Genomic DNA, 18,296 nt, shown 5'->3' with positions numbered 1-18,296 from the left:
GTGCAGGACTGTGGGTATGTCCACAAAATGCCAAAGATGATTCCCATCTCCCATCCCTGGGTGACCCTGAGGCCCTGAAGAAGTGAGAAGTTAAGGCTAAACTGGAGTTGTAAACTTCCTGAGCACTGAACTTTACATCCAATACACACCCCACAAGCCCTCAGGAAAGTCTGGAAGACTTAACAGTTTCAAGACATTTGAGGAGACCTCTGTATATTTATTACCTGACTAGGGTAAATGATGTAGATACTACAGTGGCTGCTCAGTCATTCATATGTGCACTGTTTGGGGGATTGACTCTATAACAGAAGTCATCGAACAGGAGAGTAAGTACTATAAAATTTTGCCTAACTTGAGTTGTAATGATCAGTGACACTACGTTGGACCTCAAAGGCATTAGATCAATCTTATCTCACTAGGGTTGTTATGAGAAAATTGTTTTAATCTTCCCCCTTATGGTTCCAGGCAGAGGCTGTGCCATCATGAGTACATCCTGCTGTATCTGAATAATGCTTCAGACCAAGCAAAAGTGCATACAGAAACTTAAGAAAAAAGGTCTGACCATTTATTCAACTCATTGGGTCCAGGACCTTGGAGGGCATAGTTGAGGTCATTACTATAGGTGAGCTGCATGGTGCTCTTTCGGTTCCTGTTGATATAAATATTAATTAAATGCTATATGAGAAAAATTGAACAAATTTCATCCCAGACACTTTGAGCAAAATTAATCAGAGTGGTTGATAGGGGTGTTCTTGTGAGAAAATGCAGCTGAAGTTAAGAAAATTTGGAAATCATGGATGAATTTTGGTGCTAAATGATTCATCATGGGTCTCTCATGTTTTGTATATCACACAAGAAGAAATGCTACTTTTAATCCAGATTATCATTTAAAAGATGTTTTATAACAAATGGCCTTACAAGATGGAGCTAGTATCTCCTGCTAGAGTAAATAGAAAGTTTATATACTCCTCAGTATAATAAGGATAATGTACCAGTTTGAAATGAAGGATAGATAGGTTCACCCCCAACATAGAAGATGTGGGTTCCTCAGCTAAGATTAGCTGTGTCATCTGCCTGGGCCCCTCTCTATCACAGAGAACCAACAATATAATTCTCATGGAACTTGCTGGACCATAAGTGATAAAAATGCTTTGTTTCTGACTCAGAAATCTATCTTCTATCAGCATTCATGAAATATATTAAGTAATTTTTTAGCTTGCAAGTAAAGTAGAATATGACTTTTAAAGGTTTTTGGCAAACAGATGAAACCTAGAAATTAGTAAATTATTTTGATCAAATATTTAACACATTTCCAAGAAAGATATGTATTCATAATAAATTCAAACCGAAGTCATCTTATTGAAACAAAACAAAAAACCAAGGAAACTTTTCATTTGCTAATAAGAAAATACCTGTGGCAAAATGTGAGTGTTATCAAAAATAAAGTATCTGGGTTCTTGTGGAACCTAACTTTCTAATAATTAATATTAAACTGCATTTTTAGCAAATTTATAAACATTATTTATCTGATCTAAAAATGTAAAAGTAATATGTATTTACTTTATGAAAAATAAACCTTCATCTAAAGTTTCAAAATAGGGGTGCCTGAGTGGCTCAGTCAGTTAAACATCTGACTCTTGATTTCAGCTCATGTAGTAATTTCAGGATTGTGAGATCAAGCCCCATGTAAGGCTCCTCAGTAGGCATGGAATCTGTGTAAGACTTTTTCTCCATCTCCCTGTACCCCTTCTCCCCCTCTCTAAAATAAATAAATAAGTCTTTAAAAAAATAAAGTTTCAAAATAAATATACAAAAATTAATAGATGGGTAAAATCTACAAAGGGGATAAATAATCAATATTGTTACACAATATAAATTATATTCTAATTCTCTTGAACAAAAGTAGTTTACCAAAGCCTTACTTTTTTTTTTTTTTCTTTTAAACAAAATGCTAGGGCACTTTGGTTCACAGCAAAATTGAAAGGAATGTAGGGAGATTTTCTTTATGCCCTTTATCCCCACATATACACAACGTCCCTCATTATCAACATTCTCCCATGCACTGGTACATTTGTACCATTGATAAACTCACATTGACACATCATAGCCACCACAGTCCCTAGCTTTACATCGGGGTTCACTTTTGTTGTTGTACATACTCTGGGTTTGGACAAATGTATAATGACGTGTGTCCATCATTATTTCAATTCCTCTAGGTAAATACTAAGAGGTGTGATTGCCGGGTCATATTATTAAGGTACATTTAGTTATATAAGAAACTGTCAAACTGCCTTCCCAACTATTTTTCACTGGCATCAAAAAATCAGGTTTCCTCTCACTCTACAACTTTTCCAGCATTTGGTGTTGTCAGAGTTCTGGATCTTATCTATTCTAATAGGTGGGTAGTACTATAAAATCTTACTTTTTAAAAACCTCAATGTTTTTTATTCCTAATTGGTTCTTTCATTTGGCAGCAAGGAATTAGAATGACTGTCCCCATACTTCTTAAATATTTTGCATTGTCAAAAAATTTTTTAATATTTTAACATTTTAATCAATAAAGTAACAGTCCTAATTTTATAACTTTGTTATTATTAAGTACAGTATACATTTTAAAAATGCACCAAGGAAAATGTAACTGTATAACCACAACCAAGGTCAACAACACACAGGATATTGTCTGAACCCAAGATGCCTTCTTACTATTCTGTTCCAGTCTCCTTTTTTTTTCTCCTCCATATGATAATAATTACTTTCTTTCTTTTCTTTATGTGTTTGTCAACTAATTATATATCCAGAAGCATTATAGTTTACTAGGGTCCTTTAAAAAAATTACATAAATAAAATCATAAAGTGTGCATTCTCCGGTTACTTTACAGTTTTATTGAGGTATAACTGATGAATAAATTATAAGATATTTCCAGTGTCCAACATGAGTATTTGATAGATATATGAAAGCATTCTTAGGTTTTTGAGGTTCATTCGTGTTTTAGTTCTGAGTTAGTTTCAACTAATCAATTATTCTCATTATTGTCATATTTTTCTGGTTCTTTTCATGCCTTATAATTTTATACTGAGTGCCAGACATTTTGATTTTACCTTGGATGTTCAATATGCCCTTAAATACTCTTGCAGTTTGTTCTGGGACAAACTGTTTGGAAACAGCTTGCTCATTTTAGGGCTTCCCTTTTTAGTTTTGTTAGATGGGAATGTAACACCTGATTTTTTTTCCTACCAAAGTACTATAAGAAGATTCTGAACTTGATGCAATTTGAATGTTCTCTCCTGTGGCTGCTTGGAACTTATAAATGACACTAGATGAGCCCAGGGAGTTGTTGTGTCTAATCCTCTCAAGTGGTCTTTTTGCCAGGCTCAGGTAGGTTTCTTATATGCATGTGCACCTCAGAAATCAATGGAAAAATTCAGAAGAGGAACTTCTTGAGGTCTCTGGAATTTGGTCAATGTGTAGCTCTCTGCTGTCTAGCATTCTTCCTTGTGAATTCCAACCTCCTTGGCCTCCCAGATGCCTAGTTCTGTCTCCCCAATGCAAGGAAACCACCTGCTTCTTCCTAGGCTCACCTCCCCTTCGCTGTAGCTTTGATGTACATCTCATATGTAGTTTAAAAATTTAACTGAAATGATTAAATAATTTATTATTAAACCATAAAACCCATCTAAGAAAACAGAAATTCTAGATGACTTTAATTTGGTGATGAGTATATGACATCAAAAACATGATCATGAAAATTGGACTTTCTAAAATTTTTTAAAAGAACATTTGTTCTGTGTGTGCATGGCACTATTAAAATCAAAGAAAACCACAGAATGGTAGAAAATATTAGCAAATCACATGTAAATATCATAAAAAGAATACATATCCGGAATACATTAAAATATCACTTAAAACACACAAAAAATAAAAAAAAAACAAAGAATTCAAAAAGGACAAAAGACATAAACAGATTCTACCCCAAAAATAACATGCAGAAGGCAAATGAGACTGTGAAAAGATATACAACATCATCAGTCATTATAAAATGAAAATTAAAATTGCAGTGTGGTAACATTTCATGCATGGCTAAAAATGCAAAAGAATAACAACAACAACAACAATAACAACAAATAAATAGACAATATCAAATTCTAGGGAGGAGGAAAGCAAAAGGAAATTTAATTAATTTGGTGTGGAAATACAAATGAGGCAGCCACTGCAGGTTTTCTCTTTTTATAAAGTAAGACATATGCTTTACCCTACAGGCCAGCAAACCTACAACTAAGTATTAACTAAGTGAATTAAAAATTATAACAATAAAAATATGTGAGCACACAAAACCTGTACATGAGTGTTTATAGCAGTTTTATTCATAATTACCAAATATGAAGCAATCAAGAAGTAACTTTTCAGATGAATGGATAAATAAACTGTGATATTATCCATGCAATGGAATCCTACTCAGCAATAAAAAGTAAACTAGTATCCACCAAAATGATATGGATTAATATTAATTACAATTCACTAAGTAAATGAAGTCAAACACAAAAGGCTGCATATTGTATGATCCCATTTAAATGGCATCTTGAAGAACATACACTAGAGATGGAGAAACCATAGAGATGAAGAAAACATAGAGATGGAGAAAACTAGAGATGGAGAAAACTAGAGATGGAGAAAACCGTATTTTGTGGTTTGGGAGCTTGACAACAAATAGGGTCACAGAGACAGTTTTTTAGGATGATAAAATTGTTTTGTATAAGATTGCTGATAATGAGTGCATGAGTTTTGCAAAACCCATAAAATTATGAGACAAAAAGATTAAACTTTATTGTATGCAAATTGAACAACAATTACCTGGAATGTTCTGGGATACCTGGATGGGATGGAAACAAATTAATACAACTGTATTACTAATGTCTGGCATAATCTAATTAACAAGGATTGGAATAAAAAGCCTGACCTCAAGTCAGCAGCATTTTGACAGAATATTCTAAGGCTGGAAGACAAAAGGAACAGTGCATAAACAGTAATTCTATTTGATGAATTTATTTCTCATAGCAGTATGAGTTAACAATTCTGAAACTATATATAGCCAAGGTTAAACAAATTCTTAAATAAATGGTAGGTAATGGGATCCATGGTTTTAATTGTCAGAATATGAAGTCACAAATAAGAAAGGGTGTGTGTGTGTGTGTGTGTGTGTTGGAAAGATTAAAAATCTTGTGGAACTGAATTAGAAAAAGATATCAGTATTAATCTATGTTTATTATAATACATAAAGGGAAAATATACACAAAATAAATATAGATATATGTGTATATACAGTTTAATATACATGCATGTATTTCCTAGTTCTGTCCAGTGAGAATGCTTACAGGAAATGACAGTACAGTAGCAATGACCACATCATGTGCCCAGATCTTGTTTTCTACATACTTTTCTCTAATAACAGAAATCAGGCTCCTTCAAAATATATCTGATTTTATATTTGATGCAAGGAAAAGGGAAAGTGAGTCTAGATATTGTAGTGACAGAAAGTACAGAAATGACCCCATTCCTCCTGACACACACTCATACTCCCAATAAGAACGAAGGGGAGGTGAACCATGAGAGACTATGGACTCTGAAAAACAATCTGAGGGTTTTGAAGGGACGGGGGGGTGGGAGGTTGGGGTACCAGGTGGTGGGTATTATAGAGGGCACGGATTGCATGGAGCACGGGGTGTGGTGCAAAAATAATGAATACTGTTATGCTGGAAATAAAAAAAAAAAAAAAAAAAAAAAAAAAAAAGAAGGAAGTATGTCAAAAAAACATGGGAGTCAACCAGAAAGAGCTCCAAATGACTGAAGTTGGTGCCCTTTGTGCAATGAGATAAATAATTATTGTGCTGGTTTATAATACAAAGAATAAGACATATATCCATGAATCCATATTGATACTAATAATGGCATATATAAGTAAGTGGGAAAGAGACAAATGTTCCCTAGAGAAGACATTTAAGTAATAAATGTAGAAAAGAATGAGGAAATTAGAAAATTATCATTAAAACAGCACAGTAATAACTGCTTCTAGCAAAATCAATTGATGAGTTTTCAAATTAATGGGTAAAATATTGATAGAATATTTGCTTAACCTTACAGTAAGTCCCTTCAAATTTTTGTTAATCACTATGGTGCTTTTTCATACAAGTTCACACATTTTTTTGATAATCCTATCTCTAGAAAGTGGAACTTAAGCTGTCTTCCCAGAGTAACTTGCTTCTGAAGAATATAATATAAAGGGGGAAAATAGTAACTACAGGAGAAAGATGGCAGCCACTACTTAGGCACGTAATGAAGAGTAACACAAGTAATAAATTTTGTCAATTTTTTATCCCTCCTGATATGATGCAATGGGAAAAACACTTTACCTCATGGGTATTATTCCCCCAAATCTATAAATCTCACTCTAATTCTCAGAAAAAAGTCAAGTTGAGGGCCATTCTTCAAAATCCATTTCCATTGCTCCTCAAAATTTTCAATCATGATTGAAAAGACCAAGAGACTTTCAGATTAGAGGAGACTAGCACATAACAGCTAAATACAACATGGCATTCTGGATTAAATCCTAGAACAGAAAAAAAAACATGAGTGGTAACACTGAAAAAAGCCTCCAGGTTAATTAACAGTATTATATCAGTGTTAATTTCTTAGTTTAGACAAATATACCATAGCTTTGTTATAAAATATTGCCAGTAGGACAACTGGGTAAAGTTGAGCAATCTCTGGAGATACTTAGGGTTGTCACAACTGACAAGGGTTGCTACTGTTGGAGGCCAGAGAAGCTGCTAAAATCCTTACAGTGCACAGAACAGGCCTAGAGGAAAGAATTATCTGAACTAAAATGTCAATATTGCCAAGTTTGATAAACTCTCAACTGGTGAATGTTTTATTTATTCTGTACAACTTAAAGCCCACTGGAAATGGTTCTCCTTCAGCTGGCAGGGCCAGTGATATAGATTCACTCTCTTACTTCAGGACTTCCACAATTCTATAGTCCTTTGTCATTATCTGTGTCTTCAGAATATTTCTTCTCCAGTCCATAGGACAACACATTGGATTATTACACTGGCAATAATGTGATAATTGGACATGGTAATGAGAAAGTAGCAGATGTTTTTGACATGTTGTTAAGACACATGCAAATCAAAGGGTAGGAAACAAATACCACAAGTCTTCAGGAAGCTGTTACCTTAGTGAACCTTTAGGAGTTCAGTTATCTAGTTGAGATACCCTTTGAAAATGAAGGATCACACCTTTCCTACCGTGAATAAAGGCTTGCTTGGATTTTGAAGGAGACATATACCTCATGGGAACATTCACTCCGATCCATTTACTAAGGGATTCCAAAACCCACCAAGAGAAAGATATGCAGCATATCCCCGCTGCCACAAAGTTTGCTCCAACATTTGGGCCATATGAATCACAGCTCCAGTGATGCTTCCAGTATATGTGGTAGACAGTGACATGTGGAATCATTAGCACACTCCTTCTGGTGAATCATAGGAAAGAATCTGAAGATTTCTGAATAATGCTATGCCATTTTTATAAATAACTCTTGTCATTTTGAAAAATAGCCCAGGGTTGCTACTAGGCCTTAGTAAAGACTAAACACTTGACTGTGAGCCACCAAGTTCCCATGTGACCTGAGTTACCCATAAAGAACTGAGTGATAGAAGTGGTTCTACCTTGGAAGGATTGCATTTTGTTCTCACTGGAATAAGAACTTATTCTGTGTATGGAATTGCCTTCTCTGCTCATGATGAGTCCCATTGATTTACAAATGTTTTATACACCATCATGTTATTCCACACAGCATTGCTCCTAAAGAAGGAACTCACCATATAACAAAGGAAGTGAGGTTTTTTAAAAATTAATAGTGTAAATTGCAATTAACCCCATATTTATGAAATTACTAAAACTTTTAAAAATGAAGTTAAAATGAATCTATTTGCAAGCTCCCAAATCAGCTTTAAAATTATAACATACAAGGCTATTTTTACTGAGCACTGACTATTTTTCTAACTTATCAAGAATCCAGAAATGTCAATAAACCATAACCCCTGCCATAAAGAAACTAATAGAAAATTTTATACAAATTCCAGGAATAAAAAATAAATGCAATGTACTGAAAATAATAGCTTTCTTGAAATATTTTACAGTTAATACTCTTCCATTATATGAATATGCCTTAAAAACCAAACACTATTTTAGGCACTTTAATGTATATTAGCTGGAAGAAAGAACCTTCTGTCAATAAAACAACTTCAGACTGTCACATGAAACTAATTGCTTGATCTCTGGATCTAATTTTATTATTTAATTTATAAACACTTACATATGGCTGACTATTTGCCAAGCACTGACTTCAGCTCATTACAAATATTTACATTGATTTAATGCAATTGTTAATTTGAATTATATCAAATTATCCTGATGGACCAGTTCACTGAATTATGTAGGGACAAAAAGCACTGTAGGAGGGTGAGAGAAGTGTATAATAATTTAGGCTTTGGAAAGGGCTCTGGTACATCATCAATTCATCCATCTTAAAGGCTGCCTCATACCTGTGTCCCATTAACTTCATTCACATCTTCCATTCTTTCTGCATTGCTCTGAAACACAAGCATCAGAGACATATGGTGGTCTTTCCATTATGAAAACCGACACCTAAGATTTCTGAGGACAGTTTTATATATCAAACTCTACTTTCTTGATTCCCAACAGCATTATTTAATGCAGGAGAAGCATATAGTTTGAAAATTCATATTCAAAACACATTTTTAAACATTTTATTTTTTACTTATTTGAGAGACAAAGAGCAGAGCAAGCAAGAGAGAACATGGGAGGAAGAGGCGCAGAGGAAGAAGCAGACTCCGTGCTGAGCAGGGAGCCCCATGGAATATTGGGTTCAATCCTGGGACCCCAGGATCATAACCTGAGCCCAAGGCAGATGCTTAACTGACTTAACTCTCCAGGTGCCCCTCAATACACATATTTTTACTTGATCCATAGATTTCCCTAGATGGTAAGAATACATAGTAGATACAGTGAGAAATATATGAAATACATTGAGAATTATGATTATATTTAAAATGGCCCATTTTCTTGGTGGCTTATCCATCAAAATTCAAGTCAGACGGGTGTGTGTGCATTTGCAACTGTGTACATATTTCGTTCCAGGGCACTCTGTATTCTCAAATGGCTTTACTGTACCAAGGCTTTTGCTAAAGCTTTTAAAATATTTTCTACTTACACATTGAACCTTCTCTTGGGGATAGGAGAAGACCCCATGAACATACAGAAAAAAATTTTTATGTGCTGTATCCTTTTAAGTTAGAATATTATTATTCCTGTTTAAAAATCAGGACACTTCCAGACTCCACAATGAAGTTAAAACTCCTGGTGGGGGAGCAATGTCTAGCTTGAATGAGATAGAGCCACAGAGCGGACCCTGAGACATACTGGATTTACTTCTCTTCTCTATTCACCGTCTGGTCTACAGCCAGCATCAAACTTGCAGAAGAAATGAAAAGAAATTAAAATCACAATATTCAAAGACTCTTAAGAACACTAAACTAAAATCAAATGAGCAGAAACCCAAAAGTTCACTTTTTTCTTCAGTACCTTTAAGATGAGAGAAAATCCTTATTTCCCTCTAATTCCCTTTGCCTGGGTGGCTTCTCTCTTTCCTTCAGAGGGCACTCATACCTTTTACTACCAGGTGTTGATAAAGTTTTGAAATTTCAAAAATTGATTGAGATCTTCCATTCAGCAAATGACATTGGACCTTAAGAAGAGCCTAGTAATAACTCCACTGTTGTTGCCTTTTTTTTTTTTTTAATTCTTGGGTTTTTATCCCTTACTTTTGAGCAAAATACTTGCTATACCTCCTCCAGATAAATCTGGAATAAAGGCACAAATGTTTGATGTAAGAACTGAATTCAATGTAAGTAGACACAAAGCAATTATATCACCAAATAAGGTAAGTACGGAAAAGTAAAAGCAGCATAGACATAAAGCCAAAAGGATTTTATAAAGTAAATTAAATATTTGCATCACATTGACCCGTATCAGCATTCCCCACAATCGGAAAGTCTCGTTTTTCAGTCAGTTGATATGGAAAAAATGACAAATGTTCTCCTGTTTTCAAAACCATCTCAATATGACACTAAAACTCCATAATCGCTGTTCAGTTTTTCAGAAACACTAACAGTAAGGAGGTAAAAGACCATTACTCAAATATGACAAAATTTGAGCTGATCCCATGTAATTGAGCAACCAGAAGATAAAACTTTCTGAACAAGTAATTCACAATCATTATTGTAATCCACTGACAGTTCTTCTTCCCCTTCTAATTCTTAGATTTTGGGTGATTAGAAAATCTAAATTAAGACAAAGTAAAATGATATTTTGAATATTCCACACAAACCAGGTTTAAAGTTTTGATTACAGGTACTAAATTTTTTGCGTTTGTCCTGAATTAGATTTTCGTTTGTGTCAAATTCAACATGAGATGACAGAACTCCTGAATTCAAGATTCCTACCAATTCTCTCCAACTGTTTCTAAGACCTCAAGAATAAAATTAAGAATCCCTGGGGCTGGAGGAAATGACAGGCTTCACTGAGTCGTAAATATGCATAGTGTGCAGTACACTTCAATAAGAGTGTTAGGGTTTGAAATAGTCACAAATATGAAATCTAAATATTAATCGGTGATAAAATGAAATAATATACTTTAGGATATTTGTGCAGGGAAATACGAGAGCAGTGAAAATTTATGAATTTATCAGCTATATGTATCTATGAGTAAACTCCAAAATGTGATTTTAGAAAAATAAAAGTTAGGAGCACCTGGGTGACTCAGTTGGTTAAGCATATGCCTTGGGTTCATGCCATGATCTTGGAGTCCTGGTATAAAGCCCCACACTGGGCTCCCTGTTCCTCTGCCTCTCCCTGTTGCTAATGTTCTTTCTCTTGCTCAAATAAATAAATGAAATATTTTTTAAAGTAAAAAATAAAATAAATAAAGATTTTATTTATTTACTTGAATGAGAGAGGAAAAGAGAGAACAAGTAGGGGGGTAGAGGCAGAGAGAGAAGTGGACTCTCTATTGATTACGAAGCTCCATGGGGGGGTTTGATCCCCAAACCCAAGATCATGACCTGAGCCAAAGTCAGATGCTTAACTGACTGAGCCACCCAGGTACCCCTTAAATAAAAAAATAAAATCTTTAAATCTTACCAAAAAAAAAAAGAAAAATAATAACCCAAATTCATGGTAGTGGTTACTGTGAAGTAATGCAAAAAGAAATTGGGGAGAAGTATATAAAATATTTCAGTTGCATTTGTGATTGTTATTTCTTCCGTTAGGTTGGCTATATTAATGTCTGATATATTATTCCACACTTCTCATATAATAAAATAATTAAGTTTTAAGAATAGAAAATACAATCACAATTAGACAAAGTAAACATCTAAGAATTAGTGAACATATGCCAGGATGTGTCATGCAACTAACTTCTGGAACTTGACTAATGATGGAGATGGACAAAAGAAGGACTCTTATATGAATATTGAATATGAGAATCTTGAGATCCAGCCAATATGACATTTTAAACTTGTTACTGTTCTTTGAACTAGATTATTGCTTTTTCTACTGTCTTACGATGTTTAATTACCTGCCGCATTGGTTAGTCTCAGCTTCATTTATCAAAAATTATAAAGTAAAATACAATATAATATACACTCTTCCCTCATGGAAAATAAGTTCACTAGCTGCTTGAAATCCCAGTGTTTCCCTATCCTTATAGCACTATACCCTAACACCTTGAGGGTAAAGTCCTCCTCTTCAGGGTTCAAGATGATGGTTGTAACACAAATAATCACACCATATACTAGTTCAAAGAAGGAAGAAGGGAATATGGCTTAAGGATATTTTCTAGAGTGTGCAAGCAGTGTTTCTACTTGTATCTCTGAGGAATTTGTTGCTTAACACATAGATCTTCAAGGGAGCCTGGGAATTTCAGTCCTTATACTGGGCATATTGGCACAATACATTTAGGATCCATATTTTAAAGATGGGGTGAAAATGGGACATATAGCTACAGTCTCAGGCAGAAAAAAACATCCTTGCATCCATATCTTATTGCTATATAATAAACCATCCATAAATGAATAGATTAAAGCAATAGTTCCTTCATTATTTTCAATATCTATGGGGCAAGAGTTTGGGTAGCACTCCTCTGAGTGAGTTTTCTGCTCCAGGAATCAATTGGGGTGATTTGGTGGTATTAAGCTGGTCCCTGGGCTAGTCCAGAGCATCTAAGAAGGCTTTATTCATGTCTGACACTTGTTGGACACGACTTGAAGATTGGGCTGAGTTGGTACACTTTCCTTCTTCATGCAATCTCATGATTTCTTTACATTATCTCTGCTGTCCTATATGGTAGCATAGACTTCAACAGTGAGTATAATGTGAAAAAGGAAGTGGAAGCTGCCAGACTCTTAATAGTTAGGCCTTGAAAAATGGCACAGCATCCCTTCAGATGCAATAGAGAGGAGTATGGAATATAGATGTTACCTTATCATAGGGGGATTGTCAAAGAATGAGTGACCATCTAAAATCTGCCACTTGAGACAATACAGTTTTCAGTTTTCAGGGTTATTGTACTTTCCTTATAATCTCTTTTTTTAATTAATTTTTTTTCAGCGTAACAGTATTCTTTGTTTTTGTACCACACCCAGTGCTCCATGCAATCCATGCCCTCTCTAATACCTACCACCTGGTTCCCCCAACCTCCCAGCCCCTGCCCCTTCAAACCCCTCAGATTGTTTTTCAGAGTCCATAGTCTATCATGGTTCACCTTCCCTTCCAATTTCCCTCAACTCCCTTCTCCTCTCCATCTCCCCTTGTCCTCCATGCTATTTGTTATGCTCCACAAATAAGTGAAACCATATGATAATTGATTCTCTCTGCTTGACTTACTTCACTCAGCAGAATCTCTTCCAGTCCCATCCATGTTGCTACAAAAGTTGGGTATTCATCCTTTCTGATGGAGGCATAATACTCCATAGTGTATATGGGCCACATCTTCCTTATCCATTGGTCCATTGAAGGGCATCTTGGTTCTTTCCACAGTTTGGTGACTGTGGCCATTGCTGCTATAAACATTGGGGTACAGATGTCCCTTCTTTTCCCTACATCTGTATCTTTGGGGTAAATACCCAGTAGGGCAATTGCAGGGTCATAGAGAAGCTCTATTTTTAATTTCTTGAGGAATCTCCACACTGTTCTCCAAAGTGGCTGCACCAACTTGCATTCCCACCAACAGTGGAAGAGGGTTCCCCTTTCTCCATATCCTCTCCAACACATGTTGCTTCCTGTCTTGTTAATTTTGGCCATTCTAACTGGTGTAAGGTGATATCTCAATGTGGTTTTAATTTGAATCTCCCTGATAGCTAGTGATGATGAACATTTTTTCATGTGTCTGATAGCCATTTGTATATCTTCATTGGAGAAGTGTCTGTTCATATCTTCTGCCCATTTTTTTATATGATTGTCTGTTTGTGTGTCCTGAGTTTGAGGAGTTCTTTATAGATCCTGGATATCAACCTTCTGTCTGTACTGTCATTTGCAAATATCTCCTCCCATTCCGTGGGTTGCCTCTTTGTTTTGTTGACTGTTTCCTTTGCTGTGCAGAAGCTTTTGATCTTGATGAAGTCCCAGAAGTTCATCTTCGCTTTTGTTTCCTTTGCCTTTGGAGACATACTTTCCTTATAATCTGTTATCACTTTGGTCAAGTTGAAAAAAAAAATCAGATTCAAAAAATACCCTGGAGGTTTGTCTAGGTACAGACTACTTATAAAGAACTGAGATATGATTGTAACTACACTGTAGAAATTTCTACAATTTAAATTTAAGTTCTGGAAGCAATCACTAACTTTAAAGGCTATATTTATAATGTTAGACTGCTTTTTTTGAGTAATAACAATTTAGTACCTTCCGTTGAGTCCATCTGAGTGAAACTTTGTAGCTTCACACCTTTCACAATGTGGTCTGAACACCAAGCAATATCATGCTTGGGGTATGTGTTTGTATTTTCTATTTTAGGAAGAGATTAATGTAAAGGGACAGGTAAATGGCACATTGGCTTGTTGTTAATTAGAAGAAATTTGACATTTTCTTTTCTTCTGGAATGAAAAGAAAATTTGAACTTCTAATTTGATGTTATGAAGAAAATAAAATAAACACAGAAGACTTACCAAGTGTCATCCAAGACCATGAAAAATCCATGGACACTTCATAAACTACATAATCTTCTTTAGTTAAATTCACAGCAAAAAGGTTCATTTGGTGTTAATTGAACATCTCTTTTATTACTTTATAAGTAATAAAATAAGAAAGGGGTCCTTTCTGAAAGTTTTATTTGGATATCTTGAATTTATCTTTAAACTTTCAAAATTTTATTGGAGATAACACGTGCTTTTAAAGACTATATCTCCATTAGTCCTTTAAAAAAAAAAGTCAGTCTGAAATAATTTCAAACTTACAAAAAAGTTAAAAATATTACAAATAATTTTGATATATCCTTTACCTAATTTCTCCAAATACTAATGTCTGTTTAGGACGATGTTACAGTTACAAGACCCAGGATATTAACAATAGTAAGATATTAACTAATTTATATGCCTAATTTGGATTTATTATTTATCCCATTAATGTCCTTTCTCTAGTCCAGGCGTCAATCAGGATCACACATTTTTTTAGTAGTCAGGTCTCCTGAAAGACCTCCAAATCTGTGATAGTTCCCAACCTTCTTGTCTTTCGTGACCTTGACACTTTGGAAGAATATTGGCCAGTCATTTTATTTATTGTCCCTCATAGAGCTTTTCTGATATCTTCTCATGTTTATATTTAAGTTGTATTTTTTGCAAAAATGCCACAGAAGTGGTTCTGTGTCCTCCTCTTTGCATGATATTAAACAGTACATAGTATTTATATGTCTCATTATAATATGCTAATTACTATTAGTTTATTATAGTTATTTTCTCTTATAATTATAAACCATTTTCTGGGGAAACACTTTGATATGTGCAGGTATGTTTCTACATTTTTGCTCACAAATATTGGCATTCATCAATGGTTCTTTCTGCGAAAGTTATCTGTAATATATGCCAAATCATGACCTTTATTTCCATCATTCCTTATATGTGCCTTAATTGGAATTACTACTAATTAAAGTAAGTCTGGGCTTTACTTTCTGCTCTACTGCGGCTTTGTGAAAGCGATTATTAACATAATTTTGAAAATAATCCTGAAGCTTCAGTTTTGTTTTCACTCTGTTTTGGTGTAGCCATTGTTAGTAACTTTGATCTATTTGTCATTAAGGCCACTCTGTAGGGAAGTATTTTTTTATTATTCTTGTGTATTTTTTGTAGGGAAATATTGAGGCTAGCCCCCCTTCTCCCTACCTGCCTTTTATTCTTCCCCTCTAAAACTTTATTTTTTAAATCATACTTCTTTTTTATTTTCTACTTCTTGCCTGTTACTCTATCATCTGCCTTACAGTGAAGATACTAACTATAAAGGCTTGGATCTGATATTATTTGAAGAAAAATAAAGAATTAAAAAGCAGAAGAAAATATTATCTTACTTTGGTTTTATGTCCTGAGCCAGAAAATTGGCACATTAAGGAAAGGAGAGAGAGCTGCTTGATCCAGCAGATACTATCAATAAATGCTCTTCTCTGCCTCCACAGCCCCCAGAAAGGCAGGTCGGAAGCCAAATTCAAACAAACGAGGGGACTCCTAGGAAAGGAATTAAGTAAACAAGTTCCAGAGAGTAACTATTCCCTGGAGGGTTTTTAAAACAGAAGAATTTTAATTGGATCTTGAAATAAATGTTTCTGACATTGTTTGAACAAAAGGAGTAGCAGCCTTCTGGCCACAGACCCAGTGTTCTGAGGAGACTGGGCTGTGTCACTCTGGAATGCCACAAACAAGCAAAGTGAGGCTGGGAAGGCTGTAAAGACGAATGGCTGGGTGATTACTGAGGATCAAAGGATAGGGGTTAGTTGAAGAATGATTTCAATTCAAAAATATAAAAAGACCTGTAAATTAAGTCTCTTTTTATCTGAAGCATGGTGAACTCTATTACATGATAGAACTGCCTGAGTCCAAAATATTTTTAAAACTAATCCTTTTGTATCTCCTGTTCCCATGGATAGCTGATAGGAACAATTTATTTTGTAATCTCTCTGATAAAGTTAAGTAGCCCAATAAACTGAATCACAACTAAACCTTGGCCTTGTCCTTAACCTTTACATACCTCTAGTCCGTCATCTGCACCACTGAAATCACAAATGACTTGCACATTCACTAGTGCCTGTGTCTACAAAGTGTCCCAGGCTCCTCAAATGAAGCTTCAGGCCAGTCCCAGAGATGGTGGCACGTGGGAAGTCACAGGTGATGTCATCTTTTGCTCAAGCGCCTCTGATCCCTTGCGACTCAGTGCACCAGCTTTATCTCACCCTATGAAGGAGACCAGGGAGGAAGAGGGGAGGTTGCCATGCTCAAACCATTGTGCACTCTAAATCAATTTCTTGGAACACTGTATCCCACTGCTGAAGTATTTCATCATGTGCTCCTTTAAAGGAATTCTCAGATTGTTCCTCCTTGAACATGTTGAGATGTCTTAACCAAAGATAACAGTTTTGTGATTAAGAGTACTAGTAAGCTCTGAGCAAACCAATTTACATTTCTTTTTTTTTTTTTAAGATTTTATTTATTTATTTGACAGAGAGAGATCACAGGTAGGTAGAGAGGCAAGCAGAGAGAGAGAGAGAGAGAGAGGGAAGCAGGCTCCTTGCTGAGCAGAGAGCCCGATGTGGGACTTGATCCCAGGACCCTGAGATCATGACCTGAGCCGAAGGCAGCGGCTTAACCCACTGAGCCACCCAGGCGCCCCCAATTTACATTTCTAAAAAGACTCAGGTTTGTGACTTTGGTCATCAAACCCGACAATAGTTATCTCCCCTCCCCTTCCCTCCCTCTCCCTCTTCTTCTCCTCCTCCTCCTCTTCCTCCTTCTTCTACTTCTTTCTTCCTCCTCCTCCTTCTTCTTATTTTTCTTCTTCTATTCTCCACTTAGTAGGTATAATTGTGATTCCATTTTCATGGAAAATAAAAGTGAGGCACAAAAATTAAGCAACTTGTCCTGAGTCACATATGTAGATAGTGAATATAGAAGACAGGATTTGGATCCAGAGGTATACTATAATCTAATTAACCCAATTAAGTTATAGCAGTTTTCTTTTGATATTTTTCATTTATAAGTTAGATGTTTTTCTCTGCCATTTATGAGCCTCTTTTATGAAATAAAAATACGTATTTGCTTAATTCATTTTTGTTAAATACTTGTCACTTGATCAAACTTAAATTCATAATAAAGTAACTTTGTAAAATCCAGACTAATATTGTTTCTGAATGGAAAAGTAAAATGCCACTTGATAAGTGGCTAAGCCTGAGAAATCTGGGCAGAGGACAGGACTGAGCGGGGGAAGAAAACAAAGGAGACAGGTGGTGGGACGCCTGACCCAGAGAGAGCATAGTGGGAGTGAAAAGACATGGTTTGGGAGGGGATGGCTACAGTGGCAATGAGCTGGACTGTCTATACTTACAATGTGGTGTTCTCTTCACTTTTGACTCATGAATTATTCTGTGATGTGGTATTATTCTAAAATGTATTTCCACTAATTCTATTGAAACTACATGTTCAATAGAAAAAATTAGACTTGTGAAATCACACACATCCACACACAAGCAAAGTACGTTAACTATCACCTCGTCACGTAGAGGTAACCTCTATTAATAATTTTGCCAACAAGCAATGAGAAGAGCTAAGATACTGACTGGTGTCTACAACCCAGGAAATTCTCTAGGGCACATAATAATACTTGGAAATATCATGGTAAAATGTTGTGGTAAAATACAGAAAGTCAAAGAAGCAAGACCAATACTGACACAGGAACTTGAGGATTAAAAGTGTGGATCACCTAGCAGTCTTTTATCAATGAGGTATTTACTAATTTTGATAATTATGCTAAGAAGATTTCCTTGTTCTGAGGAAGTATCTGATAAAATATTGAGTGGTAAAGGGTCTCTAGCTCAACTCTTGAATGGTTTGCAAAAATGTAGTATAAATACCTATAAATAGACAATGAAAAAATAAATGAGACAAAAATATGAATCTGGGTAAAAGAT

Source organism: Mustela erminea, chromosome 2 (genome assembly GCF_009829155.1).
Source record: "Mustela erminea isolate mMusErm1 chromosome 2, mMusErm1.Pri, whole genome shotgun sequence".
In the NCBI taxonomy this organism is placed as follows: domain Eukaryota; kingdom Metazoa; phylum Chordata; class Mammalia; order Carnivora; family Mustelidae; genus Mustela; species Mustela erminea.
The sequence above is the reverse complement of the archived record's forward strand: the minus strand, read 5'-3'. Positions refer to the sequence as shown.